At 40.3% G+C, this 23324-nt stretch overlaps 36 non-coding genes across 36 annotated transcripts; all 36 read right to left on the bottom strand.

Annotated features, from left to right (window-relative positions):
- Window positions 1–444: 444 nt before the first annotated feature.
- Window positions 445–517, bottom strand: TRNAK-UUU (transfer RNA lysine (anticodon UUU)). Its single transcript has one exon. It is a non-coding gene; the product is annotated as a tRNA-Lys (tRNA).
- A 295-nt stretch (window positions 518–812) lies between these two features.
- On the bottom strand, window positions 813–903 carry TRNAR-UCU (transfer RNA arginine (anticodon UCU)). Its single transcript is given in 2 exon segments — window positions 813–848; window positions 867–903. It is a non-coding gene; the product is annotated as a tRNA-Arg (tRNA).
- A 339-nt stretch (window positions 904–1242) lies between these two features.
- Window positions 1243–1315, bottom strand: TRNAK-UUU (transfer RNA lysine (anticodon UUU)). Its single transcript has one exon. It is a non-coding gene; the product is annotated as a tRNA-Lys (tRNA).
- A 2189-nt stretch (window positions 1316–3504) lies between these two features.
- On the bottom strand, window positions 3505–3577 carry TRNAK-UUU (transfer RNA lysine (anticodon UUU)). Its single transcript has one exon. It is a non-coding gene; the product is annotated as a tRNA-Lys (tRNA).
- Window positions 3578–3872: 295 nt separating this feature from the next.
- Window positions 3873–3963, bottom strand: TRNAR-UCU (transfer RNA arginine (anticodon UCU)). The gene is given in 2 exon segments: window positions 3873–3908; window positions 3927–3963. It is a non-coding gene; the product is annotated as a tRNA-Arg (tRNA).
- Window positions 3964–4302: 339 nt separating this feature from the next.
- TRNAK-UUU (transfer RNA lysine (anticodon UUU)) lies at window positions 4303–4375 on the bottom strand. Its single transcript has one exon. It is a non-coding gene; the product is annotated as a tRNA-Lys (tRNA).
- An 855-nt stretch (window positions 4376–5230) lies between these two features.
- TRNAK-UUU (transfer RNA lysine (anticodon UUU)) lies at window positions 5231–5303 on the bottom strand. The gene has a single exon. It is a non-coding gene; the product is annotated as a tRNA-Lys (tRNA).
- Window positions 5304–5598: 295 nt separating this feature from the next.
- TRNAR-UCU (transfer RNA arginine (anticodon UCU)) lies at window positions 5599–5689 on the bottom strand. Its single transcript is given in 2 exon segments — window positions 5599–5634; window positions 5653–5689. It is a non-coding gene; the product is annotated as a tRNA-Arg (tRNA).
- A 339-nt stretch (window positions 5690–6028) lies between these two features.
- Window positions 6029–6101, bottom strand: TRNAK-UUU (transfer RNA lysine (anticodon UUU)). The gene has a single exon. It is a non-coding gene; the product is annotated as a tRNA-Lys (tRNA).
- Window positions 6102–6958: 857 nt separating this feature from the next.
- On the bottom strand, window positions 6959–7031 carry TRNAK-UUU (transfer RNA lysine (anticodon UUU)). The gene has a single exon. It is a non-coding gene; the product is annotated as a tRNA-Lys (tRNA).
- Window positions 7032–7326: 295 nt separating this feature from the next.
- Window positions 7327–7417, bottom strand: TRNAR-UCU (transfer RNA arginine (anticodon UCU)). Its single transcript is given in 2 exon segments — window positions 7327–7362; window positions 7381–7417. It is a non-coding gene; the product is annotated as a tRNA-Arg (tRNA).
- A 339-nt stretch (window positions 7418–7756) lies between these two features.
- TRNAK-UUU (transfer RNA lysine (anticodon UUU)) lies at window positions 7757–7829 on the bottom strand. The gene has a single exon. It is a non-coding gene; the product is annotated as a tRNA-Lys (tRNA).
- A 2189-nt stretch (window positions 7830–10018) lies between these two features.
- Window positions 10019–10091, bottom strand: TRNAK-UUU (transfer RNA lysine (anticodon UUU)). Its single transcript has one exon. It is a non-coding gene; the product is annotated as a tRNA-Lys (tRNA).
- A 295-nt stretch (window positions 10092–10386) lies between these two features.
- TRNAR-UCU (transfer RNA arginine (anticodon UCU)) lies at window positions 10387–10477 on the bottom strand. Its single transcript is given in 2 exon segments — window positions 10387–10422; window positions 10441–10477. It is a non-coding gene; the product is annotated as a tRNA-Arg (tRNA).
- A 339-nt stretch (window positions 10478–10816) lies between these two features.
- On the bottom strand, window positions 10817–10889 carry TRNAK-UUU (transfer RNA lysine (anticodon UUU)). Its single transcript has one exon. It is a non-coding gene; the product is annotated as a tRNA-Lys (tRNA).
- An 855-nt stretch (window positions 10890–11744) lies between these two features.
- TRNAK-UUU (transfer RNA lysine (anticodon UUU)) lies at window positions 11745–11817 on the bottom strand. Its single transcript has one exon. It is a non-coding gene; the product is annotated as a tRNA-Lys (tRNA).
- A 295-nt stretch (window positions 11818–12112) lies between these two features.
- TRNAR-UCU (transfer RNA arginine (anticodon UCU)) lies at window positions 12113–12203 on the bottom strand. The gene is given in 2 exon segments: window positions 12113–12148; window positions 12167–12203. It is a non-coding gene; the product is annotated as a tRNA-Arg (tRNA).
- A 339-nt stretch (window positions 12204–12542) lies between these two features.
- On the bottom strand, window positions 12543–12615 carry TRNAK-UUU (transfer RNA lysine (anticodon UUU)). The gene has a single exon. It is a non-coding gene; the product is annotated as a tRNA-Lys (tRNA).
- An 855-nt stretch (window positions 12616–13470) lies between these two features.
- Window positions 13471–13543, bottom strand: TRNAK-UUU (transfer RNA lysine (anticodon UUU)). Its single transcript has one exon. It is a non-coding gene; the product is annotated as a tRNA-Lys (tRNA).
- A 295-nt stretch (window positions 13544–13838) lies between these two features.
- TRNAR-UCU (transfer RNA arginine (anticodon UCU)) lies at window positions 13839–13929 on the bottom strand. The gene is given in 2 exon segments: window positions 13839–13874; window positions 13893–13929. It is a non-coding gene; the product is annotated as a tRNA-Arg (tRNA).
- Window positions 13930–14268: 339 nt separating this feature from the next.
- Window positions 14269–14341, bottom strand: TRNAK-UUU (transfer RNA lysine (anticodon UUU)). The gene has a single exon. It is a non-coding gene; the product is annotated as a tRNA-Lys (tRNA).
- An 855-nt stretch (window positions 14342–15196) lies between these two features.
- Window positions 15197–15269, bottom strand: TRNAK-UUU (transfer RNA lysine (anticodon UUU)). Its single transcript has one exon. It is a non-coding gene; the product is annotated as a tRNA-Lys (tRNA).
- A 295-nt stretch (window positions 15270–15564) lies between these two features.
- TRNAR-UCU (transfer RNA arginine (anticodon UCU)) lies at window positions 15565–15655 on the bottom strand. The gene is given in 2 exon segments: window positions 15565–15600; window positions 15619–15655. It is a non-coding gene; the product is annotated as a tRNA-Arg (tRNA).
- Window positions 15656–15994: 339 nt separating this feature from the next.
- Window positions 15995–16067, bottom strand: TRNAK-UUU (transfer RNA lysine (anticodon UUU)). The gene has a single exon. It is a non-coding gene; the product is annotated as a tRNA-Lys (tRNA).
- An 855-nt stretch (window positions 16068–16922) lies between these two features.
- On the bottom strand, window positions 16923–16995 carry TRNAK-UUU (transfer RNA lysine (anticodon UUU)). The gene has a single exon. It is a non-coding gene; the product is annotated as a tRNA-Lys (tRNA).
- A 287-nt stretch (window positions 16996–17282) lies between these two features.
- On the bottom strand, window positions 17283–17373 carry TRNAR-UCU (transfer RNA arginine (anticodon UCU)). Its single transcript is given in 2 exon segments — window positions 17283–17318; window positions 17337–17373. It is a non-coding gene; the product is annotated as a tRNA-Arg (tRNA).
- A 339-nt stretch (window positions 17374–17712) lies between these two features.
- TRNAK-UUU (transfer RNA lysine (anticodon UUU)) lies at window positions 17713–17785 on the bottom strand. The gene has a single exon. It is a non-coding gene; the product is annotated as a tRNA-Lys (tRNA).
- Window positions 17786–18640: 855 nt separating this feature from the next.
- TRNAK-UUU (transfer RNA lysine (anticodon UUU)) lies at window positions 18641–18713 on the bottom strand. The gene has a single exon. It is a non-coding gene; the product is annotated as a tRNA-Lys (tRNA).
- A 295-nt stretch (window positions 18714–19008) lies between these two features.
- On the bottom strand, window positions 19009–19099 carry TRNAR-UCU (transfer RNA arginine (anticodon UCU)). Its single transcript is given in 2 exon segments — window positions 19009–19044; window positions 19063–19099. It is a non-coding gene; the product is annotated as a tRNA-Arg (tRNA).
- A 339-nt stretch (window positions 19100–19438) lies between these two features.
- Window positions 19439–19511, bottom strand: TRNAK-UUU (transfer RNA lysine (anticodon UUU)). Its single transcript has one exon. It is a non-coding gene; the product is annotated as a tRNA-Lys (tRNA).
- Window positions 19512–20368: 857 nt separating this feature from the next.
- On the bottom strand, window positions 20369–20441 carry TRNAK-UUU (transfer RNA lysine (anticodon UUU)). The gene has a single exon. It is a non-coding gene; the product is annotated as a tRNA-Lys (tRNA).
- A 295-nt stretch (window positions 20442–20736) lies between these two features.
- On the bottom strand, window positions 20737–20827 carry TRNAR-UCU (transfer RNA arginine (anticodon UCU)). Its single transcript is given in 2 exon segments — window positions 20737–20772; window positions 20791–20827. It is a non-coding gene; the product is annotated as a tRNA-Arg (tRNA).
- A 339-nt stretch (window positions 20828–21166) lies between these two features.
- Window positions 21167–21239, bottom strand: TRNAK-UUU (transfer RNA lysine (anticodon UUU)). Its single transcript has one exon. It is a non-coding gene; the product is annotated as a tRNA-Lys (tRNA).
- An 855-nt stretch (window positions 21240–22094) lies between these two features.
- On the bottom strand, window positions 22095–22167 carry TRNAK-UUU (transfer RNA lysine (anticodon UUU)). The gene has a single exon. It is a non-coding gene; the product is annotated as a tRNA-Lys (tRNA).
- Window positions 22168–22454: 287 nt separating this feature from the next.
- On the bottom strand, window positions 22455–22545 carry TRNAR-UCU (transfer RNA arginine (anticodon UCU)). Its single transcript is given in 2 exon segments — window positions 22455–22490; window positions 22509–22545. It is a non-coding gene; the product is annotated as a tRNA-Arg (tRNA).
- Window positions 22546–22884: 339 nt separating this feature from the next.
- TRNAK-UUU (transfer RNA lysine (anticodon UUU)) lies at window positions 22885–22957 on the bottom strand. The gene has a single exon. It is a non-coding gene; the product is annotated as a tRNA-Lys (tRNA).
- Between the last annotated feature and the right edge of the window lie 367 nt (window positions 22958–23324).

The raw sequence follows: 23324 nt of genomic DNA on the forward strand, positions 1-23324 counted from the left end.
CTGGTTACTGTTTCAATTAGTTATAAAATAGAGGAGGGATAAAATTGACCCAGTTGGTGTTCGAACCCTTAGCGTTTGAATGCTTTTGCTACATTCGCCTAGGACTCCAAGCCGCAATCCATTGCACCAGAGATCCGACCTGATTCAACAAGGTGATCAGAGATTCACAAATAAAAAGATGACCTATAAGTTGTTGACCAACTTTATCAAATTAATCAGACACTAGCTTACATTTTGAACATTGAATTGGATAAAAGATAATCAACATGTCAAACTACATGATACAGTTTGGGTAAGTCTTCTTAACCCTTGTCAAAGAAAGTAGAGCACAGATGGGTATGTAAGGACTCGATCAAGACTTTTTTGAACCATCTGTAATTGGAATTCCCATTCATTGGGTCCTGAAAAGAGTATGCAATTGATATACATTTTCTTTAACCAAGCCGCCTGAACAGGGACTTGAACCCTGGGCCCTCAGATTAAAAGTCTGATGCTCTACCGACTGAGCTATCCAGGCTCTGAGGCAGCACCCCACAAAATGACATTATCAACATTAGGAAGTGTCCCAACTATCACTACGTTTTTTAACCCCTTGCGTGCGGGGCGTATTTTCCGCCTGTGCTGACTCCGCCTTGCGCGGGCGGAGTCATGACGGAACGGTTTCGTCATCAGCACAGCTCACCCGTAGCTGATGACGGAACCGTTCTGTCATCAGCACGCAAGGGGTTAAGATGGTTGCCGGTATTAGTACTAAATACAGAGAATATAATAATGAATTGGTACTTGGGATAACAGGATAACAGGGTTAAAACTGACTCTGGTGGGATTCGAACCCACAACCTTTGAATATCTTTTTTACATTCACCTAGAAGTCCAATGCGCTATCCATTGCGCCACAGAGCCAATCTGCTATAACGAGGTGCAGAGATGATCTGAAATGAAATAATGAGCTATTAGCTGTTGATCAGCTTTATAAAATTCATTTGATACTATAACCATGGCTATATTTTGAATATTGAATTGGTGAAATGATATTCACCGTCTCAGACTACATGATACCATTGGTAAATCTACGTACGACTTAAGTTTAGTCAAATGGCACATAATATGTGAGACAGATGTGTATTTCACAACTCCATGAAAGACGTTTTTGCAATTTTAGTAATGGAATATCTTATTCGTCATGCAGGGGTCCACAAAAAGAGCATACAATTAGAGTACTTTTTCTTTAAAGGAAACAACCGCCTGAACAGGGACTTGAACCCTGGACCCTCAGATTAAAAGTCTGATGCTCTACCGACTGAGCTATCCAGGCTCTGCTATACTCTACCTTAAAATCAGCTAAACAAATGTGGACGTACACTGACCTACACTTTGTATATTTATATAATTACATATTAGCAATCAATATTCTAGAGTTTAATAATGAATTGATATTATAAGCATTTGAAATTTCAGCAGCACACGTAATCCATTATAACTCCGGAAATTTGTACTATCTCATTTTCGGATGACATAGAAATCACGTGTTTAAAATGACACAGTGAAATTAATAAGGGGCCAAATACTATTACTAACTCCTAAATTACATTTTCAGCAGTATCATTGGGAATTTCCTCTTGGGCATAGACTATGCAACATTTTCAAAGCAAACAGTCTCTGTTTAAGTAGACTTTCTTTCACTGCCATTTTGGTAAATGTTTCTGGTGATGGAGAAGCATATGGCTGAGATACCCGCCACCCCCTCTCAACACACTCCCCAAAAGGAGGGAAACCGGAAACAGTTCTTAAAGTTTTTGGATGTGGGATGGAGTGACCATCCCGGCCGTATTTATTAAAACAAAAAATTAAAACATTAAACGTTTTTATGTTATGTACAATTTCATTATCACATTGCGATGTTTGGCTAACCTTAACATAATCTCTAATACAGAGGTTCTCCTAGCCGAACTAGCATCCTACAAAAACATTCTCTAGAAACACTGAAATTGTACATCCTAACGTTTAAGGGCCAACGGCAAGGTCATAACCGGTGTCAAGATCCCTAACCAGACTTACCCCTCCCACTTGGGAGGGGCGACAGCACAGAGGCTTACCTCAAGTGCAACTACTAACAATTTCCCTTGACTTGACGGGGGCACTTAAGACTCGACGCCATTTAAAGGTCGTTCGAAGACTTGTGTGTGGTATCTAGAAGGTATCGTGGACCTCCCCTCACCCCACACAACTTACCGCATCTGCCGTCGCAGATGACACTGGCCCCGGGAAATTCCCCAGGAGGGGGCTGTAACCCCTCCTACAAAGGAAGGGGCTTTGACCGCCTTTCCTTTACTTCCGGCGACCCGCCCTTAGACGGGACCGCCTCCCCATTGAGGGGCCAATGGCCACCTCTCCCGAGCGCTCCCATCCGTGTTGGGTGACGCCCACTCATAGGGATCTACCAATTAGTGCTCACCGATCATGACCTTACCGCCTACCAAAAAATAAATACGACAATTCTTACTCAAACCTATGAAAACATTGGTCGCTACGACTGAAAGAACATGCTTAAAATGCAATACTACATCAGATCATTTTACTCGTAACAACCTAGACGATATTCACCATACTTTATTATGATCAACAACAAACTGATACTTTCACAGCCTGTAAACGAAATGGAAAAACAAACATATAAATTCACTTTATTGCACAACAACTTGCTGTCCTCAGGGGCTGGTGGGTGGGTCAAAATTGGCTCTTCGTTCCGTCCCGAGCTCACGTGTAGCGAGGAGGTGCAGCTTCGGAGCACAAGAACAAGAGGACGTCTTCTGGTCTTGCGTCTCTTTTTATCCGTCTTCAGGGCGGGCGAAAACCCGCCCCTGCCTGCCCCTGGGGCGGGGCTGGCTACGTCGGTGTCTAGGCCAGCCCACTCTAGGGCGGGAAAAAGCGCGCCCCGGCTACGCCGCTTCGGGCATACCAGCCGAGACGCGCTTCCCGCCCCAAAATGGCTTCCCGGGGGGATCGAGGCACTCCGCCATACGTTCGGGGGGACCGAGTGGTCGCCCCTTTCCAGGATTGCTGGTTACTGTTTCAATTAGTTATAAAATAGAGGAGGGATAAAATTGACCCAGTTGGTGTTCGATCCCTTAGCGTTTGAATGCTTTTGCTACATTCGCCTAGGACTCCAAGCCGCAATCCATTGCACCAGAGATCCGACCTGATTCAACAAGGTGATCAGAGATTCACAAATAAAAAGATGACCTATAAGTGGTTGACCAACTTTATCAAATTAATCTGACACTAGCTTACATTTTGAACATTGAATTGGATAAAAGATAATCAACATGTCAAACTACATGATACAGTTTGGGTAAGTCTTCTTAACCCTTGTCAAAGAAAGTAGAGCACAGATGGGTATGTAAGGACTCGATCAAGACTTTTTTGAACCATCTGTAATTGGAATTCCCATTCATTGGATCCTGAAAAGAGTATGCATTTGATATACATTTTCTTTAACCAAGCCGCCTGAACAGGGACTTGAACCCTGGGCCCTCAGATTAAAAGTCTGATGCTCTACCGACTGAGCTATCCAGGCTCTGAGGCAGCACCCCACAAAATGGCATTATCAACATTAGGAAGTGTCCCAACTATCACTACGTTTTTTAACCCCTTGCGTGCGGGGTGTATTTTCCGCCTGTGCTGACTCCGCCTTGCGCGGGCGGAGTCATGACGGAACGGTTTCGTCATCAGCACAGCTCACCCGTAGCTGATGACGGAACCGTTCTGTCATCAGCACGCAAGGGGTTAAGATGGTTGCCGGTATTAGTACTAAATACAGAGAATATAATAATGAATTGGTACTTGGGATAACAGGATAACAGGGATAAAACTGACTCTGGTGGGATTCGAACCCACAACCTTTGAATATCTTTTTTACATTCACCTAGAAGTCCAATGCGCTATCCATTGCGCCACAGAGCCAATCTGCTATAATGAGGTGCAGAGATGATCTGAAATGAAATAATGAGCTATTAGCTGTTGATCAGCTTTATAAAGTTCATTTGATACTATAACCATGGCTATATTTTGAATATTGAATTGGTGAAATGATATTCACCGTCTCAGACTACATGATACCATTGGTAAATCTACGTACGACTTAAGTTTAGTCAAATGGCACATAATATGTGAGACAGATGTGTATTTCACAACTCCATGAAAGACGTTTTTGCAATTTTAGTAATGGAATATCTTATTCGTCATGCAGGGGTCCACAAAAAGAGCATACAATTAGAGTACTTTTTCTTTAAAGGAAACAACCGCCTGAACAGGGACTTGAACCCTGGACCCTCAGATTAAAAGTCTGATGCTCTACCGACTGAGCTATCCAGGCTCTGCTATACTCTACCTTAAAATCAGCTAAACAAATGTGGACGTACACTGACCTACACTTTGTATATTTATATAATTACATATTAGCAATCAATATTCTAGAGTTTAATAATGAATTGATATTATAAGCATTTGAAATTTCAGCAGCACACGTAATCCATTATAACTCCGGAAATTTGTACTATCTCATTTTCGGATGACATAGAAATCACGTGTTTAAAATGACACAGTGAAATTAATAAAGGGCCAAATACTATTACTAACTCCTAAATTACATTTTCAGCAGTATCATTGGGAATTTCCTTTTGGGCATAGACTATGCAACATTTTCAAAGCAAACAGTCTCTGTTTAAGTAGACTTTCTTTCACTGCCATTTTGGTAAATGTTTCTGGTGATGGAGAAGCAGGATTGCTGGTTACTGTTTCAATTAGTTATAAAATAGAGGAGGGATAAAATTGACCCAGTTGGTGTTCGATCCCTTAGCGTTTGAATGCTTTTGCTACATTCGCCTAGGACTCCAAGCCGCAATCCATTGCACCAGAGATCCGACCTGATTCAACAAGGTGATCAGAGATTCACAAATAAAAAGATGACCTATAAGTGGTTGACCAACTTTATCAAATTAATCTGACACTAGCTTACATTTTGAACATTGAATTGGATAAAAGATAATCAACATGTCAAACTACATGATACAGTTTGGGTAAGTCTTCTTAACCCTTGTCAAAGAAAGTAGAGCACAGATGGGTATGTAAGGACTCGATCAAGACTTTTTTGAACCATCTGTAATTGGAATTCCCATTCATTGGATCCTGAAAAGAGTATGCATTTGATATACATTTTCTTTAACCAAGCCGCCTGAACAGGGACTTGAACCCTGGGCCCTCAGATTAAAAGTCTGATGCTCTACCGACTGAGCTATCCAGGCTCTGAGGCAGCACCCCACAAAATGGCATTATCAACATTAGGAAGTGTCCCAACTATCACTACGTTTTTTAACCCCTTGCGTGCGGGGCGTATTTTCCGCCTGTGCTGACTCCGCCTTGCGCGGGCGGAGTCATGACGGAACGGTTTCGTCATCAGCACAGCTCACCCGTAGCTGATGACGGAACCGTTCTGTCATCAGCACGCAAGGGGTTAAGATGGTTGCTGGTATTAGTACTAAATACAGAGAATATAATAATGAATTGGTACTTGGGATAACAGGATAACAGGGATAAAACTGACTCTGGTGGGATTCGAACCCACAACCTTTGAATATCTTTTTTACATTCACCTAGAAGTCCAATGCGCTATCCATTGCGCCACAGAGCCAATCTGCTATAATGAGGTGCAGAGATGATCTGAAATGAAATAATGAGCTATTAGCTGTTGATCAGCTTTATAAAGTTCATTTGATACTATAACCATGGCTATATTTTGAATATTGAATTGGTGAAATGATATTCACCGTCTCAGACTACATGATACCATTGGTAAATCTACGTACGACTTAAGTTTAGTCAAATGGCACATAATATGTGAGACAGATGTGTATTTCACAACTCCATGAAAGACGTTTTTGCAATTTTAGTAATGGAATATCTTATTCGTCATGCAGGGGTCCACAAAAAGAGCATAGAATTAGAGTACTTTTTCTTTAAAGGAAACAACCGCCTGAACAGGGACTTGAACCCTGGACCCTCAGATTAAAAGTCTGATGCTCTACCGACTGAGCTATCCAGGCTCTGCTATACTCTACCTTAAAATCAGCTAAACAAATGTGGACGTACATTGACCTACACTTTGTATATTTATATAATTACATATATTAGCAATCAATATTCTAGAGTTTAATAATGAATTGATATTTTAAGCATTTGAAATTTCAGCAGCACACGTAATCCATTATAACTCCGGAAATTTGTACTATCTCATTTTCGGATGACATAGAAATCACGTGTTTAAAATGACACTGTGAAATTAATAAAGGGCCAAATACTATTACTAACTCCTAAATTACATTTTCAGCAGTATCATTGGGAATTTCCTCTTGGGCATAGACTATGCAACATTTTCAAAGCAAACAGTCTCTGTTTAAGTAGACTTTCTTTCACTGCCATTTTGGTAAATGTTTCTGGTGATGGAGAAGCAGGATTGCTGGTTACTGTTTCAATTAGTTATAAAATAGAGGAGGGATAAAATTGACCCAGTTGGTGTTCGAACCCTTAGCGTTTGAATGCTTTTGCTACATTCGCCTAGGACTCCAAGCCGCAATCCATTGCACCAGAGATCCGACCTGATTCAACAAGGTGATCAGAGATTCACAAATAAAAAGATGACCTATAAGTTGTTGACCAACTTTATCAAATTAATCAGACACTAGCTTACATTTTGAACATTGAATTGGATAAAAGATAATCAACATGTCAAACTACATGATACAGTTTGGGTAAGTCTTCTTAACCCTTGTCAAAGAAAGTAGAGCACAGATGGGTATGTAAGGACTCGATCAAGACTTTTTTGAACCATCTGTAATTGGAATTCCCATTCATTGGGTCCTGAAAAGAGTATGCAATTGATATACATTTTCTTTAACCAAGCCGCCTGAACAGGGACTTGAACCCTGGGCCCTCAGATTAAAAGTCTGATGCTCTACCGACTGAGCTATCCAGGCTCTGAGGCAGCACCCCACAAAATGACATTATCAACATTAGGAAGTGTCCCAACTATCACTACGTTTTTTAACCCCTTGCGTGCGGGGCGTATTTTCCGCCTGTGCTGACTCCGCCTTGCGCGGGCGGAGTCATGACGGAACGGTTTCGTCATCAGCACAGCTCACCCGTAGCTGATGACGGAACCGTTCTGTCATCAGCACGCAAGGGGTTAAGATGGTTGCCGGTATTAGTACTAAATACAGAGAATATAATAATGAATTGGTACTTGGGATAACAGGATAACAGGGTTAAAACTGACTCTGGTGGGATTCGAACCCACAACCTTTGAATATCTTTTTTACATTCACCTAGAAGTCCAATGCGCTATCCATTGCGCCACAGAGCCAATCTGCTATAACGAGGTGCAGAGATGATCTGAAATGAAATAATGAGCTATTAGCTGTTGATCAGCTTTATAAAATTCATTTGATACTATAACCATGGCTATATTTTGAATATTGAATTGGTGAAATGATATTCACCGTCTCAGACTACATGATACCATTGGTAAATCTACGTACGACTTAAGTTTAGTCAAATGGCACATAATATGTGAGACAGATGTGTATTTCACAACTCCATGAAAGACGTTTTTGCAATTTTAGTAATGGAATATCTTATTCGTCATGCAGGGGTCCACAAAAAGAGCATACAATTAGAGTACTTTTTCTTTAAAGGAAACAACCGCCTGAACAGGGACTTGAACCCTGGACCCTCAGATTAAAAGTCTGATGCTCTACCGACTGAGCTATCCAGGCTCTGCTATACTCTACCTTAAAATCAGCTAAACAAATGTGGACGTACACTGACCTACACTTTGTATATTTATATAATTACATATTAGCAATCAATATTCTAGAGTTTAATAATGAATTGATATTATAAGCATTTGAAATTTCAGCAGCACACGTAATCCATTATAACTCCGGAAATTTGTACTATCTCATTTTCGGATGACATAGAAATCACGTGTTTAAAATGACACAGTGAAATTAATAAGGGGCCAAATACTATTACTAACTCCTAAATTACATTTTCAGCAGTATCATTGGGAATTTCCTCTTGGGCATAGACTATGCAACATTTTCAAAGCAAACAGTCTCTGTTTAAGTAGACTTTCTTTCACTGCCATTTTGGTAAATGTTTCTGGTGATGGAGAAGCATATGGCTGAGATACCCGCCACCCCCTCTCAACACACTCCCCAAAAGGAGGGAAACCGGAAACAGTTCTTAAAGTTTTTGGATGTGGGATGGAGTGACCATCCCGGCCGTATTTATTAAAACAAAAAATTAAAACATTAAACGTTTTTATGTTATGTACAATTTCATTATCACATTGCGATGTTTGGCTAACCTTAACATAATCTCTAATACAGAGGTTCTCCTAGCCGAACTAGCATCCTACAAAAACATTCTCTAGAAACACTGAAATTGTACATCCTAACGTTTAAGGGCCAACGGCAAGGTCATAACCGGTGTCAAGATCCCTAACCAGACTTACCCCTCCCACTTGGGAGGGGCGACAGCACAGAGGCTTACCTCAAGTGCAACTACTAACAATTTCCCTTGACTTGACGGGGGCACTTAAGACTCGACGCCATTTAAAGGTCGTTCGAAGACTTGTGTGTGGTATCTAGAAGGTATCGTGGACCTCCCCTCACCCCACACAACTTACCGCATCTGCCGTCGCAGATGACACTGGCCCCGGGAAATTCCCCAGGAGGGGGCTGTAACCCCTCCTACAAAGGAAGGGGCTTTGACCGCCTTTCCTTTACTTCCGGCGACCCGCCCTTAGACGGGACCGCCTCCCCATTGAGGGGCCAATGGCCACCTCTCCCGAGCGCTCCCATCCGTGTTGGGTGACGCCCACTCATAGGGATCTACCAATTAGTGCTCACCGATCATGACCTTACCGCCTACCAAAAAATAAATACGACAATTCTTACTCAAACCTATGAAAACATTGGTCGCTACGACTGAAAGAACATGCTTAAAATGCAATACTACATCAGATCATTTTACTCGTAACAACCTAGACGATATTCACCATACTTTATTATGATCAACAACAAACTGATACTTTCACAGCCTGTAAACGAAATGGAAAAACAAACATATAAATTCACTTTATTGCACAACAACTTGCTGTCCTCAGGGGCTGGTGGGTGGGTCAAAATTGGCTCTTCGTTCCGTCCCGAGCTCACGTGTAGCGAGGAGGTGCAGCTTCGGAGCACAAGAACAAGAGGACGTCTTCTGGTCTTGCGTCTCTTTTTATCCGTCTTCAGGGCGGGCGAAAACCCGCCCCTGCCTGCCCCTGGGGCGGGGCTGGCTACGTCGGTGTCTAGGCCAGCCCACTCTAGGGCGGGAAAAAGCGCGCCCCGGCTACGCCGCTTCGGGCATACCAGCCGAGACGCGCTTCCCGCCCCAAAATGGCTTCCCGGGGGGATCGAGGCACTCCGCCATACGTTCGGGGGGACCGAGTGGTCGCCCCTTTCCAGGATTGCTGGTTACTGTTTCAATTAGTTATAAAATAGAGGAGGGATAAAATTGACCCAGTTGGTGTTCGATCCCTTAGCGTTTGAATGCTTTTGCTACATTCGCCTAGGACTCCAAGCCGCAATCCATTGCACCAGAGATCCGACCTGATTCAACAAGGTGATCAGAGATTCACAAATAAAAAGATGACCTATAAGTGGTTGACCAACTTTATCAAATTAATCTGACACTAGCTTACATTTTGAACATTGAATTGGATAAAAGATAATCAACATGTCAAACTACATGATACAGTTTGGGTAAGTCTTCTTAACCCTTGTCAAAGAAAGTAGAGCACAGATGGGTATGTAAGGACTCGATCAAGACTTTTTTGAACCATCTGTAATTGGAATTCCCATTCATTGGATCCTGAAAAGAGTATGCATTTGATATACATTTTCTTTAACCAAGCCGCCTGAACAGGGACTTGAACCCTGGGCCCTCAGATTAAAAGTCTGATGCTCTACCGACTGAGCTATCCAGGCTCTGAGGCAGCACCCCACAAAATGGCATTATCAACATTAGGAAGTGTCCCAACTATCACTACGTTTTTTAACCCCTTGCGTGCGGGGTGTATTTTCCGCCTGTGCTGACTCCGCCTTGCGCGGGCGGAGTCATGACGGAACGGTTTCGTCATCAGCACAGCTCACCCGTAGCTGATGACGGAACCGTTCTGTCATCAGCACGCAAGGGGTTAAGATGGTTGCCGGTATTAGTACTAAATACAGAGAATATAATAATGAATTGGTACTTGGGATAACAGGATAACAGGGATAAAACTGACTCTGGTGGGATTCGAACCCACAACCTTTGAATATCTTTTTTACATTCACCTAGAAGTCCAATGCGCTATCCATTGCGCCACAGAGCCAATCTGCTATAATGAGGTGCAGAGATGATCTGAAATGAAATAATGAGCTATTAGCTGTTGATCAGCTTTATAAAGTTCATTTGATACTATAACCATGGCTATATTTTGAATATTGAATTGGTGAAATGATATTCACCGTCTCAGACTACATGATACCATTGGTAAATCTACGTACGACTTAAGTTTAGTCAAATGGCACATAATATGTGAGACAGATGTGTATTTCACAACTCCATGAAAGACGTTTTTGCAATTTTAGTAATGGAATATCTTATTCGTCATGCAGGGGTCCACAAAAAGAGCATACAATTAGAGTACTTTTTCTTTAAAGGAAACAACCGCCTGAACAGGGACTTGAACCCTGGACCCTCAGATTAAAAGTCTGATGCTCTACCGACTGAGCTATCCAGGCTCTGCTATACTCTACCTTAAAATCAGCTAAACAAATGTGGACGTACACTGACCTACACTTTGTATATTTATATAATTACATATTAGCAATCAATATTCTAGAGTTTAATAATGAATTGATATTATAAGCATTTGAAATTTCAGCAGCACACGTAATCCATTATAACTCCGGAAATTTGTACTATCTCATTTTCGGATGACATAGAAATCACGTGTTTAAAATGACACAGTGAAATTAATAAAGGGCCAAATACTATTACTAACTCCTAAATTACATTTTCAGCAGTATCATTGGGAATTTCCTTTTGGGCATAGACTATGCAACATTTTCAAAGCAAACAGTCTCTGTTTAAGTAGACTTTCTTTCACTGCCATTTTGGTAAATGTTTCTGGTGATGGAGAAGCAGGATTGCTGGTTACTGTTTCAATTAGTTATAAAATAGAGGAGGGATAAAATTGACCCAGTTGGTGTTCGATCCCTTAGCGTTTGAATGCTTTTGCTACATTCGCCTAGGACTCCAAGCCGCAATCCATTGCACCAGAGATCCGACCTGATTCAACAAGGTGATCAGAGATTCACAAATAAAAAGATGACCTATAAGTGGTTGACCAACTTTATCAAATTAATCTGACACTAGCTTACATTTTGAACATTGAATTGGATAAAAGATAATCAACATGTCAAACTACATGATACAGTTTGGGTAAGTCTTCTTAACCCTTGTCAAAGAAAGTAGAGCACAGATGGGTATGTAAGGACTCGATCAAGACTTTTTTGAACCATCTGTAATTGGAATTCCCATTCATTGGATCCTGAAAAGAGTATGCATTTGATATACATTTTCTTTAACCAAGCCGCCTGAACAGGGACTTGAACCCTGGGCCCTCAGATTAAAAGTCTGATGCTCTACCGACTGAGCTATCCAGGCTCTGAGGCAGCACCCCACAAAATGGCATTATCAACATTAGGAAGTGTCCCAACTATCACTACGTTTTTTAACCCCTTGCGTGCGGGGCGTATTTTCCGCCTGTGCTGACTCCGCCTTGCGCGGGCGGAGTCATGACGGAACGGTTTCGTCATCAGCACAGCTCACCCGTAGCTGATGACGGAACCGTTCTGTCATCAGCACGCAAGGGGTTAAGATGGTTGCTGGTATTAGTACTAAATACAGAGAATATAATAATGAATTGGTACTTGGGATAACAGGATAACAGGGATAAAACTGACTCTGGTGGGATTCGAACCCACAACCTTTGAATATCTTTTTTACATTCACCTAGAAGTCCAATGCGCTATCCATTGCGCCACAGAGCCAATCTGCTATAATGAGGTGCAGAGATGATCTGAAATGAAATAATGAGCTATTAGCTGTTGATCAGCTTTATAAAGTTCATTTGATACTATAACCATGGCTATATTTTGAATATTGAATTGGTGAAATGATATTCACCGTCTCAGACTACATGATACCATTGGTAAATCTACGTACGACTTAAGTTTAGTCAAATGGCACATAATATGTGAGACAGATGTGTATTTCACAACTCCATGAAAGACGTTTTTGCAATTTTAGTAATGGAATATCTTATTCGTCATGCAGGGGTCCACAAAAAGAGCATACAATTAGAGTACTTTTTCTTTAAAGGAAACAACCGCCTGAACAGGGACTTGAACCCTGGACCCTCAGATTAAAAGTCTGATGCTCTACCGACTGAGCTATCCAGGCTCTGCTATACTCTACCTTAAAATCAGCTAAACAAATGTGGACGTACACTGACCTACACTTTGTATATTTATATAATTACATATTAGCAATCAATATTCTAGAGTTTAATAATGAATTGATATTATAAGCATTTGAAATTTCAGCAGCACACGTAATCCATTATAACTCCGGAAATTTGTACTATCTCATTTTCGGATGACATAGAAATCACGTGTTTAAAATGACACAGTGAAATTAATAAAGGGCCAAATACTATTACTAACTCCTAAATTACATTTTCAGCAGTATCATTGGGAATTTCCTCTTGGGCATAGACTATGCAACATTTTCAAAGCAAACAGTCTCTGTTTAAGTAGACTTTCTTTCACTGCCATTTTGGTAAATGTTTCTGGTGATGGAGAAGCAGGATTGCTGGTTACTGTTTCAATTAGTTATAAAATAGAGGAGGGATAAAATTGACCCAGTTGGTGTTCGATCCCTTAGCGTTTGAATGCTTTTGCTACATTCGCCTAGGACTCCAAGCCGCAATCCATTGCACCAGAGATCCGACCTGATTCAACAAGGTGATCAGAGATTCACAAATAAAAAGATGACCAATAAGTGGTTGACCAACTTTATCAAATTAATCTGACACTAGCTTACATTTTGAACATTGAATTGGATAAAAGATAATCAACATGTCAAACTACATGATACAGTTTGGGTAAGTCTTCTTAACCCTTGTCAAAGAAAGTAGAGCACAGATGGGTATGTAAGGACTCGATCAAGACTTTTTTGAACCATCTGTAATTGGAATTCCCATTCATTGGATCCTGAAAAGAGTATGCATTTGATATACATTTTCTTTAACCAAGCCGCCTGAACAGGGACTTGAACCCTGGGCCCTCAGATTAAAAGTCTGATGCTCTACCGACTGAGCTATCCAGGCTCTGAGGCAGCACCCCACAAAATGGCATTATCAACATTAGGAAGTGTCCCAACTATCACTACGTTTTTTAACCCCTTGCGTGCGGGGCGTATTTTCCGCCTGTGCTGACTCCGCCTTGCGCGGGCGGAGTCATGACGGAACGGTTTCGTCATCAGCACAGCTCACCCGTAGCTGATGACGGAACCGTTCTGTCATCAGCACGCAAGGGGTTAAGATGGTTGCCGGTATTAGTACTAAATACAGAGAATATAATAATGAATTGGTACTTGGGATAACAGGATAACAGGGATAAAACTGACTCTGGTGGGATTCGAACCCACAACCTTTGAATATCTTTTTTACATTCACCTAGAAGTCCAATGCGCTATCCATTGCGCCACAGAGCCAATCTGCTATAATGAGGTGCAGAGATGATCTGAAATGAAATAATGAGCTATTAGCTGTTGATCAGCTTTATAAAGTTCATTTGATACTATAACCATGGCTATATTTTGAATATTGAATTGGTGAAATGATATTCACCGTCTCAGACTACATGATACCATTGGTAAATCTACGTACGACTTAAGTTTAGTCAAATGGCACATAATATGTGAGACAGATGTGTATTTCACAACTCCATGAAAGACGTTTTTGCAATTTTAGTAATGGAATATCTTATTCGTCATGCAGGGGTCCACAAAAAGAGCATACAATTAGAGTACTTTTTCTTTAAAGGAAAAAACCGCCTGAACAGGGACTTGAACCCTGGACCCTCAGATTAAAAGTCTGATGCTCTACCGACTGAGCTATCCAGGCTCTGCTATACTCTACCTTAAAATCAGCTAAACAAATGTGGACGTACACTGACCTACACTTTGTATATTTATATAATTACATATTAGCAATCAATATTCTAGAGTTTAATAATGAATTGATATTATAAGCATTTGAAATTTCAGCAGCACATGTAATCCATTATAACTCCGGAAATTTGTACTATCTCATTTTCGGATGACATAGAAATCACGTGTTTAAAATGACACAGTGAAATTAATAAAGGGCCAAATACTATTACTAACTCCTAAATTACATTTTCAGCAGTATCATTGGGAATTTCCTCTTGGGCATAGACTATGCAACATTTTCAAAGCAAACAGTCTCTGTTTAAGTAGACTTTCTTTCACTGCCATTTTGGTAAATGTTTCTGGTGATGGAGAAGCAGGATTGCTGGTTACTGTTTCAATTAGTTATAAAATAGAGGAGGGATAAAATTGACCCAGTTGGTGTTCGATCCCTTAGCGTTTGAATGCTTTTGCTACATTCGCCTAGGACTCCAAGCCGCAATCCATTGCACCAGAGATCCGACCTGATTCAACAAGGTGATCAGAGATTCACAAATAAAAAGATGACCTATAAGTGGTTGACCAACTTTATCAAATTAATCTGACACTAGCTTACATTTTGAACATTGAATTGGATAAAAGATAATCAACATGTCAAACTACATGATACAGTTTGGGTAAGTCTTCTTAACCCTTGTCAAAGAAAGTAGAGCACAGATGGGTATGTAAGGACTCGATCAAGACTTTTTTGAACCATCTGTAATTGGAATTCCCATTCATTGGATCCTGAAAAGAGTATGCATTTGATATACATTTTCTTTAACCAAGCCGCCTGAACAGGGACTTGAACCCTGGGCCCTCAGATTAAAAGTCTGATGCTCTACCGACTGAGCTATCCAGGCTCTGAGGCAGCACCCCACAAAATGGCATTATCAACATTAGGAAGTGTCCCAACTATCACTACGTTTTTTAACCCCTTGCGTGCGGGGCGTATTTTCCGCCTGTGCTGACTCCGCCTTGCGCGGGCGGAGTCATGACGGAACGGTTTCGTCATCAGCACAGCTCACCCGTAGCTGATGACGGAACCGTTCTGTCATCAGCACGCAAGGGGTTAAGATGGTTGCCGGTATTAGTACTAAATACAGAGAATATAATAATGAATTGGTACTTGGGATAACAGGATAACAGGGATAAAACTGACTCTGGTGGGATTCGAACCCACAACCTTTGAATATCTTTTTTACATTCACCTAGAAGTCCAATGCGCTATCCATTGCGCCACAGAGCCAATCTGCTATAATGAGGTGCAGAGATGATCTGAAATGAAATAATGAGCTATTAGCTGTTGATCAGCTTTATAAAATTCATTTGATACTATAACCATGGCTATATTTTGAATATTGAATTGGTGAAATGATATTCACCGTCTCAGACTACATGATACCATTGGTAAATCTACGTACGACTTAAGTTTAGTCAAATGGCACATAATATGTGAGACAGATGTGTATTTCACAACTCCATGAAAGACGTTTTTGCAATTTTAGTAATGGAATATCTTATTCGTCATGCAGGGGTCCACAAAAAGAGCATACAATTAGAGTACTTTTTCTTTAAAGGAAACAACCGCCTGAACAGGGACTTGAACCCTGGACCCTCAGATTAAAAGTCTGATGCTCTACCGACTGAGCTATCCAGGCTCTGCTATACTCTACCTTAAAATCAGCTAAACAAATGTGGACGTACACTGACCTACACTTTGTATATTTATATAATTACATATTAGCAATCAATATTCTAGAGTTTAATAATGAATTGATATTATAAGCATTTGAAATTTCAGCAGCACACGTAATCCATTATAACTCCGGAAATTTGTACTATCTCATTTTCGGATGACATAGAAATCACGTGTTTAAAATGACACAGTGAAATTAATAAGGGGCCAAATACTATTACTAACTCCTAAATTACATTTTCAGCAGTATCATTGGGAATTTCCTCTTGGGCATAGACTATGCAACATTTTCAAAGCAAACAGTCTCTGTTTAAGTAGACTTTCTTTCACTGCCATTTTGGTAAATGTTTCTGGTGATGGAGAAGCAGGATTGCTGGTTACTGTTTCAATTAGTTATAAAATAGAGGAGGGATAAAATTGACCCAGTTGGTGTTCGATCCCTTAGCGTTTGAATGCTTTTGCTACATTCGCCTAGGACTCCAAGCCGCAATCCATTGCACCAGAGATCCGACCTGATTCAACAAGGTGATCAGAGATTCACAAATAAAAAGATGACCTATAAGTGGTTGACCAACTTTATCAAATTAATCTGACACTAGCTTACATTTTGAACATTGAATTGGATAAAAGATAATCAACATGTCAAACTACATGATACAGTTTGGGTAAGTCTTCTTAACCCTTGTCAAAGAAAGTAGAGCACAGATGGGTATGTAAGGACTCGATCAAGACTTTTTTGAACCATCTGTAATTGGAATTCCCATTCATTGGATCCTGAAAAGAGTATGCATTTGATATACATTTTCTTTAACCAAGCCGCCTGAACAGGGACTTGAACCCTGGGCCCTCAGATTAAAAGTCTGATGCTCTACCGACTGAGCTATCCAGGCTCTGAGGCAGCACCCCACAAAATGGCATTATCAACATTAGGAAGTGTCCCAACTATCACTACGTTTTTTAACCCCTTGCGTGCGGGGTGTATTTTCCGCCTGTGCTGACTCCGCCTTGCGCGGGCGGAGTCATGACGGAACGGTTTCGTCATCAGCACAGCTCACCCGTAGCTGATGACGGAACCGTTCTGTCATCAGCACGCAAGGGGTTAAGATGGTTGCCGGTATTAGTACTAAATACAGAGAATATAATAATGAATTGGTACTTGGGATAACAGGGATAAAACTGACTCTGGTGGGATTCGAACCCACAACCTTTGAATATCTTTTTTACATTCACCTAGAAGTCCAATGCGCTATCCATTGCGCCACAGAGCCAATCTGCTATAATGAGGTGCAGAGATGATCTGAAATGAAATAATGAGCTATTAGCTGTTGATCAGCTTTATAAAGTTCATTTGATACTATAACCATGGCTATATTTTGAATATTGAATTGGTGAAATGATATTCACCGTCTCAGACTACATGATACCATTGGTAAATCTACGTACGACTTAAGTTTAGTAAAATGGCACATAATATGTGAGACAGATGTGTATTTCACAACTCCATGAAAGACGTTTTTGCAATTTTAGTAATGGAATATCTTATTCGTCATGCAGGGGTCCACAAAAAGAGCATACAATTAGAGTACTTTTTCTTTAAAGGAAACAACCGCCTGAACAGGGACTTGAACCCTGGACCCTCAGATTAAAAGTCTGATGCTCTACCGACTGAGCTATCCAGGCTCTGCTATACTCTACCTTAAAATCAGCTAAACAAATGTGGACGTACACTGACCTACACTTTGTATATTTATATAATTACATATTAGCAATCAATATTCTAGAGTTTAATAATGAATTGATATTATAAGCATTTGAAATTTCAGCAGCACACGTAATCCATTATAACTCCGGAAATTTGTACTATCTCATTTTCGGATGACATAGAAATCACGTGTTTAAAATGACACAGTGAAATTAATAAAGGGCCAAATACTATTACTAACTCCTAAATTACATTTTCAGCAGTATCATTGGGAATTTCCTCTTGGGCATAGACTATGCAACATTTTCAAAGCAAACAGTCTCTGTTTAAGTAGACTTTCTTTCACTGCCATTTTGGTAAATGTTTCTGGTGATGGAGAAGCAGGATTGCTGGTTACTGTTTCAATTAGTTATAAAATAGAGGAGGGATAAAATTGACCCAGTTGGTGTTCGAACCCTTAGCGTTTGAATGCTTTTGCTACATTCGCCTAGGACTCCAAGCCGCAATCCATTGCACCAGAGATCCGACCTGATTCAACAAGGTGATCAGAGATTCACAAATAAAAAGATGACCTATAAGTGGTTGACCAACTTTATCAAATTAATCGGACACTAGCTTATATTTTGAACATTGAATTGGATAAAAGATAATCAACATGTCAAACTACATGATACAGTTTGGGTAAGTCTTCTTAACCCTTGTCAAAGAAAGTAGAGCACAGATGGGTATGTAAGGACTCGATCAAGACTTTTTTGAACCATCTGTAATTGGAATTCCCATTCATTGGATCCTGAAAAGAGTATGCAATTGATATACATTTTCTTTAACCAAGCCGCCTGAACAGGGACTTGAACCCTGGGCCCTCAGATTAAAAGTCTGATGCTCTACCGACTGAGCTATCCAGGCTCTGAGGCAGCACCCCACAAAATGGCATTATCAACATTAGGAAGTGTCCCAACTATCACTACGTTTTTTAACCCCTTGCGTGCGGGGCGTATTTTCCGCCTGTGCTGACTCCGCCTTTCGCGGGCGGAGTCATGACGGAACGGTTTCGTCATCAGCACAGCTCACCCGTAGCTGATGACGGAACCGTTCTGTCATCAGCACGCAAGGGGTTAAGATGGTTGCCGGTATTAGTACTAAATACAGAGAATATAATAATGAATTGGTACTTGGGATAACAGGATAACAGGGATAAAACTGACTCTGGTGGGATTCGAACCCACAACCTTTGAATATCTTTTTTACATTCACCTAGAAGTCCAATGCGCTATCCATTGCGCCACAGAGCCAATTTGCTATAATGCGGTGCAGAGATGTTCTGAAATGAAATAATGAGCTATTAGCTGTTGATCAGCTTTATAAAGTTCATTTGATACTATAACCATGGCTATATTTTGAATATTGAATTGGTGAAATGATATTCACCGTCTCAGACTACATGATACCATTGGTAAATCTACGTACGACTTAAGTTTAGTCAAATGGCACATAATATGTGAGACAGATGTGTATTTCACAACTCCATGAAAGACGTTTTTGCAATTTTAGTAATGGAATATCTTATTCGTCATGCAGGGGTCCACAAAAAGAGCATAGAATTAGAGTACTTTTTCTTTAAAGGAAACAACCGCCTGAACAGGGACTTGAACCCTGGACCCTCAGATTAAAAGTCTGATGCTCTACCGACTGAGCTATCCAGGCTCTGCTATACTCTACCTTAAAATCAGCTAAACAAATGTGGACGTACACTGACCTACACTTTGTATATTTATATAATTACATATATTAGCAATCAATATTCTAGAGTTTAATAATGAATTGATATTTTAAGCATTTGAAATTTCAGCAGCACACGTAATCCATTATAACTCCGGAAATTTGTACTATCTCATTTTCGGATGACATAGAAATCACGTGTTTAAAATGACACTGTGAAATTAATAAAGGGCCAAATACTATTACTAACTCCTAAATTACATTTTCAGCAGTATCATTGGGAATTTCCTCTTGGGCATAGACTATGCAACATTTTCAAAGCAAACAGTCTCTGTTTAAGTAGACTTTCTTTCACTGCCATTTTGGTAAATGTTTCTGGTGATGGAGAAGCAGGATTGCTGGTTACTGTTTCAATTAGTTATAAAATAGAGGAGGGATAAAATTGACCCAGTTGGTGTTCGAACCCTTAGCGTTTGAATGCTTTTGCTACATTCGCCTAGGACTCCAAGCCGCAATCCATTGCACCAGAGATCCGACCTGATTCAACAAGGTGATCAGAGATTCACAAATAAAAAGATGACCTATAAGTTGTTGACCAACTTTATCAAATTAATCAGACACTAGCTTACATTTTGAACATTGAATTGGATAAAAGATAATCAACATGTCAAACTACATGATACAGTTTGGGTAAGTCTTCTTAACCCTTGTCAAAGAAAGTAGAGCACAGATGGGTATGTAAGGACTCGATCAAGACTTTTTTGAACCATCTGTAATTGGAATTCCCATTCATTGGGTCCTGAAAAGAGTATGCAATTGATATACATTTTCTTTAACCAAGCCGCCTGAACAGGGACTTGAACCCTGGGCCCTCAGATTAAAAGTCTGATGCTCTACCGACTGAGCTATCCAGGCTCTGAGGCAGCACCCCACAAAATGACATTATCAACATTAGGAAGTGTCCCAACTATCACTACGTTTTTTAACCCCTTGCGTGCGGGGCGTATTTTCAGCCTGTGCTGACTCCGCCTTGCGCGGGCGGAGTCATGACGGAACGGTTTCGTCATCAGCACAGCTCACCCGTAGCTGATGACGGAACCGTTCTGTCATCAGCACGCAAGGGGTTAAGATGGTTGCCGGTATTAGTACTAAATACAGAGAATATAATAATGAATTGGTACTTGGGATAACAGGATAACAGGGATAAAACTGACTCTGGTGGGATTCGAACCCACAACCTTTGAATATCTTTTTTACATTCACCTAGAAGTCCAATGCGCTATCCATTGCGCCACAGAGCCAATCTGCTATAATGAGGTGCAGAGATGATCTGAAATGAAATAATGAGCTATTAGCTGTTGATCAGCTTTATAAAATTCATTTGATACTATAACCATGGCTATATTTTGAATATTGAATTGGTGAAATGATATTCACCGTCTCAGACTACATGATACCATTGGTAAATCTACGTACGACTTAAGTTTAGTCAAATGGCACATAATATGTGAGACAGATGTGTATTTCACAACTCCATGAAAGACGTTTTTGCAATTTTAGTAATGGAATATCTTATTCGTCATGCAGGGGTCCACAAAAAGAGCATACAATTAGAGTACTTTTTCTTTAAAGGAAACAACCGCCTGAACAGGGACTTGAACCCTGGACCCTCAGATTAAAAGTCTGATGCTCTACCGACTGAGCTATCCAGGCTCTGCTATACTCTACCTTAAAATCAGCTAAACAAATGTGGACGTACACTGACCTACACTTTGTATATTTATATAATTACATATTAGCAATCAATATTCTAGAGTTTAATAATGAATTGATATTATAAGCATTTGAAATTTCAGCAGCACACGTAATCCATTATAACTCCGGAAATTTGTACTATCTCATTTTCGGATGACATAGAAATCACGTGTTTAAAATGACACAGTGAAATTAATAAGGGGCCAAATACTATTACTAACTCCTAAATTACATTTTCAGCAGTATCATTGGGAATTTCCTCTTGGGCATAGACTATGCAACATTTTCAAAGCAAACAGTCTCTGTTTAAGTAGACTTTCTTTCACTGCCATTTTGGTAAATGTTTCTGGTGATGGAGAAGCAGGATTGCTGGTTACTGTTTCAATTAGTTATAAAATAGAGGAGGGATAAAATTGACCCAGTTGGTGTTCGATCCCTTAGCGTTTGAATGCTTTTGCTACATTCGCCTAGGACTCCAAGCCGCAATCCATTGCACCAGAGATCCGACCTGATTCAACAAGGTGATCAGAGATTCACAAATAAAAAGATGACCTATAAGTGGTTGACCAACTTTATCAAATTAATCTGACACTAGCTTACATTTTGAACATTGAATTGGATAAAAGATAATCAACATGTCAAACTACATGATACAGTTTGGGTAAGTCTTCTTAACCCTTGTCAAAGAAAGTAGAGCACAGATGGGTATGTAAGGACTCGATCAAGACTTTTTTGAACCATCTGTAATTGGAATTCCCATTCATTGGATCCTGAAAAGAGTATGCATTTGATATACATTTTCTTTAACCAAGCCGCCTGAACAGGGACTTGAACCCTGGGCCCTCAGATTAAAAGTCTGATGCTCTACCGACTGAGCTATCCAGGCTCTGAGGCAGCACCCCACAAAATGGCATTATCAACATTAGGAAGTGTCCCAACTATCACTACGTTTTTTAACCCCTTGCGTGCGGGGTGTATTTTCCGCCTGTGCTGACTCCGCCTTGCGCGGGCGGAGTCATGACGGAACGGTTTCGTCATCAGCACAGCTCACCCGTAGCTGATGACGGAACCGTTCTGTCATCAGCACGCAAGGGGTTAAGATGGTTGCCGGTATTAGTACTAAATACAGAGAATATAATAATGAATTGGTACTTGGGATAACAGGGATAAAACTGACTCTGGTGGGATTCGAACCCACAACCTTTGAATATCTTTTTTACATTCACCTAGAAGTCCAATGCGCTATCCATTGCGCCACAGAGCCAATCTGCTATAATGAGGTGCAGAGATGATCTGAAATGAAATAATGAGCTATTAGCTGTTGATCAGCTTTATAAAGTTCATTTGATACTATAACCATGGCTATATTTTGAATATTGAATTGGTGAAATGATATTCACCGTCTCAGACTACATGATACCATTGGTAAATCTACGTACGACTTAAGTTTAGTAAAATGGCACATAATATGTGAGACAGATGTGTATTTCACAACTCCATGAAAGACGTTTTTGCAATTTTAGTAATGGAATATCTTATTCGTCATGCAGGGGTCCACAAAAAGAGCATACAATTAGAGTACTTTTTCTTTAAAGGAAACAACCGCCTGAACAGGGACTTGAACCCTGGACCCTCAGATTAAAAGTCTGATGCTCTACCGACTGAGCTATCCAGGCTCTGCTATACTCTACCTTAAAATCAGCTAAACAAATGTGGACGTACACTGACCTACACTTTGTATATTTATATAATTACATATTAGCAATCAATATTCTAGAGTTTAATAATGAATTGATATTATAAGCATTTGAAATTTCAGCAGCACACGTAATCCATTATAACTCCGGAAATTTGTACTATCTCATTTTCGGATGACATAGAAATCACGTGTTTAAAATGACACAGTGAAATTAATAAAGGGCCAAATACTATTACTAACTCCTAAATTACATTTTCAGCAGTATCATTGGGAATTTCCTCTTGGGCATAGACTATGCAACATTTTCAAAGCAAACAGTCTCTGTTTAAGTAGACTTTCTTTCA

Source organism: Lissotriton vulgaris, chromosome 1_2, assembly GCF_964263255.1.
Source record: "Lissotriton vulgaris chromosome 1_2, aLisVul1.2, whole genome shotgun sequence".
NCBI lineage: Eukaryota > Metazoa > Chordata > Amphibia > Caudata > Salamandridae > Lissotriton > Lissotriton vulgaris.